This window comes from Cryptomeria japonica, unplaced genomic scaffold (assembly GCF_030272615.1).
Source record: "Cryptomeria japonica unplaced genomic scaffold, Sugi_1.0 HiC_scaffold_24, whole genome shotgun sequence".
Lineage (NCBI taxonomy): Eukaryota > Viridiplantae > Streptophyta > Pinopsida > Cupressales > Cupressaceae > Cryptomeria > Cryptomeria japonica.
In genome coordinates this window covers 1,506,597-1,510,000 of record NW_026728846.1, presented here as the reverse complement: position 1 = coordinate 1,510,000, position 3,404 = coordinate 1,506,597, and the positions used below count along the sequence as shown (strand labels likewise).

General features: G+C 63.7%; 1 non-coding gene across 1 annotated transcript; it reads right to left on the bottom strand.

Annotated features, from left to right (window-relative positions):
- Positions 1 to 3,285: 3,285 nt before the first annotated feature.
- Positions 3,286 to 3,404, bottom strand: LOC131861339 (5S ribosomal RNA). The gene has a single exon (XR_009360414.1). It is a non-coding gene; the product is annotated as a 5S ribosomal RNA (ribosomal RNA).

Sequence of the window (3,404 nt, the reverse complement as noted above, 5' to 3'; positions counted from 1 at the left end):
CGGGCTCAAGATGGCACCCGCGTTCCTTTTTTTTCACTATCTTTCAAAACGGAAATTTTAAAATCTCATTTTTTTTTGCCTTTTTCTGGAAATTAGTGAAGGCAGCGCATCAAAGGTGCGCACCTCGCTGCCCACCACGGTGCGCAACGCCGGTGGGCACCCGGGAGTGCTTCGAAGTGTGCTCCAAGGTGCTGCGTGCACGTTGTCGGAGCCCGGTTTGCCCCGGGTGCGCACCTCGCGTGCACCTTCGTCGGGGTGGGCACCTTGGCTGGGTTTGCCCCGGCTGCGCTCCGAAGCGGGGTTATTGGAGCGCCGCCTCTTTTTTTGTCGGAGCGTTTGGTGGGGTTTCTCGCATTGGCTCTTCCGAGGCCCGGTTGCCACCCTGGCGCGCACGAAGTCGGAAGTAGGGTTAATTGCCCGGGTGCGCACCTTTGCCAGGGTGGGCACCTTACCTGGGCTGCGCACCAGGGCGGGCTCAAGATGGCACGCGCGTTCCGTTTTTTTCACTATCTTTCAAAACGGAAATTTTAAAATCTCCTTTTTTTTTTGCCTTTTCTGGAAATTAGTGAAGGCAGCGCATCAAAGGTGCGCACCTCGCTGCCCACCTTGGTGTGCTCTGAGGTGCGCACCCGGGAGCGCTACGAAGTGTGCTCCAAGGTGCGGCGTGCACGTTGTCGGAGCCCGGTTTGCCCCGGGTGCGCACCTCGCCTGCACCTTGGCCGGGGTGGGCACCTTGGCTGGGTTTGCCCAGGGTGCGCTCCGAAGCGGGGTTACTGGAGCGCCCCCTCTTTTTTTGTCAGAGCGTTTGGTGGGGTTTCTCGCATTGGCTCTTCCCAGGCCCGGTTGTTGGGTGCGCTCCCACCCTGGCGCGCGCGAAGTTGGAAGTTGGGTTAATTGCCCGGGCGCGCACCTTCGCCAGGGTGGGCACCTTGGTGCGCACACCTTGGCTGGGCTGCGCACCAGGGCGGGCTCAAGATGGCACCAGCATTCCCTTTTTCTCACTATCTTTCAAAACGGAAATTTTAAAATCTCGTTTTTTTTTTGCCTTTTATGGAAATTAGTGAAGGCATCGCATCAAAGGTGCGCACCTCGCTGCCCACCTTGGTGTGCTCCGAGGTGCCCACCACGGTGCGCAACGCCGGTGCGAACCCGGGAGCGCCCCGATGTGTGCTCCAAGGTGCGGCGTGCACGAAGTCGGACCCCGGTTTGCCCCGGGTGCGCACCTCGCGTGCACCTTGGTGCGCACACCTTGGCTGGGTTGCGCGGCCTGGTGGGCACCATGGTGCGCACCAAGGAGCGCTCCGAAGTGTGCTCCAAGGTGCGGCGTGCACGAAGTCGGAGCCCGGTTTGCCCCGGGTACGCACCTCGCGTGCACCTTCGCCGGGGTGGGCACCTCGGCTGGGTTGCGCGCCCTGGTGCGCACCAAGGAGCGCTCCGAAGTGTGCTCCAAGGTGCGGCGTGCACGAAGTCGGAGCCCGGTTTGCCCCGGGTGCGCACCTTCGCCGCGGTGCGCACCATGGCGTGCACGAAGTCGGAGCCCGGTTTGCCCCGGGTGCGCACCTCGCGTGCACCTTCGGCGGGGTTGCGCGCCCTGGTGGGCACCATGGTGCGCACCAAGGAGCGCTCCGAAGTGTGCTCCAAGGTGCGGCGTGCACGAAGTCGGAGCCCGGTTTGCCCCGGGTGCGCACCTCGCGTGCACCTTCGGCGGGGTTGCGCGCCCTGGTGGGCACCATGGTGCGCACCAAGGAGCGCTCCGAAGTGTGCTCCAAGGTGCGGCGTGCACGAAGTCGGAGCCCGGTTTGCCCCGGGTGCGCACCTCGCGTGCACCTTCGCCGCGGTGGGCACCATGGCGTGCACGAAGTCGGAGCCCGGTTTGCCCCGGGTGCGCACCTCGCGTGCACCTTCGCCGGGGTGGGCACCTCGGCTGGGTTGCGCGCCCTGGTGCGCACCAAGGAGCGCTCCGAAGTGTGCTCCAAGGTGCGGCGTGCACGAAGTCGAAGCCCGGTTTGCCCCGGGTGCGCACCTCGCGTGCACCTTCGCCAGGGTGGGCACCTCGGTGCGCACACCTTCTCAATGTTTTCTTGCCTTTTCTGGAAATTGGTGAAGGCAGCGCATCAAAGGTGCGCACCTCGGTGTGCTCCGAGGTGCGAACCCGAGAGCGCTCCGAGGTGCCCACGAAGTCGAAAGTCGGGTTAATTGCATTGTTTTCCCCGGGTGCGCTCCGAGGTGCGCAACATCGGCGCGCACCAAGGAGGGCTCCGAAGTGTGCTCCAAGGTGCGCACGATGGCGTGCACCTCTGGTGCGCACGATTCGGAGCTCGGTTTGACCGGGGTGCGCACACCTTGGCTGGGTTGCGCACCTTTTGTGCGCTCCAAGGTGCGCACGAAGTCGGAGCTCGGTTTGCCCCGGGTGCGCACCTTCGCCAGGGTGCGCACCTTGATGCGCACGCCTTGGCTGGGCTGCGCACCTTGGTGGGCGCCATGGTGCGCACCTTTCGTGCGCTCCAAGGTGCGCACGAAGTCGGAGCTCGGTTTGCCCCGGGTGCGCACCTTGGTGGGCGCCATGGTGCACTCCGAGGTGCCCAAGATTGGTGCGCACCAAGGAGCGCTCCGAAGTGCGCTCCAAGGTGCGCGCGAAGTCGAAAGTTGGGTTAATTGTCCGGTTTGCCTCGGGTGCGCACCTTGCGTGCACCTTCGCCAGGGTGGGCGCCTTGGTGCGCACACCTTGGCTGGGCTGCGCACACCTTGGCACCCGCGTTTCCTTCATTTTAAATTTTTTTTTTTTACAATCTCTCAAGTGGGAAATTCTATAATCTCAACTTTTTTTGCCTTTTCAGGAAACTTTTGAATGGAGCGCATCATTGGTGCGCTCCGAAGTGTGCTCCAAAGCTCTCTCCAGCTGCGTGCACCTGCCCCGGCCGCGCACCCGGCCCCGCCCAGCTTCGCTCACCTGTCCCGGGCGTCTGGTGCGGAACCTTAGAGTAAGAAACATCACCGTGCACCTTGGCCAACGTGCGCGACTCGACCGAGCGCGCACTGGCCGAGGTGCACACCGATTTCACCTGGGTGCGCGCGCAGCACCTCGGGCGCACCGGGGTGCGCGCACAACGCCCGGGTTGCACCGTGGCCTGTGTGCTCGGGGCGCCTCGGGTGCGCGCTCGGTGTCGCCCCCGCGCGCGCGGTAGTGCGGGCAGCGCACCCCGGCCCGGCCCGGCCCCGACGAGAACGCAAACGGGCAAAAGGTTTATTCAAATAGCATTGCGATGCCCGGCGAAAAACTAAAAAAGGGTGCAACACCGGGACTTCCCGGGAGGTCACCCATCCCAGTACTACTCCGGCCCAAGCGCGCTTAACTGCGGAGTTCTGATGGGATCCGGTGCACTAACGCTGGTATGATCGCACCC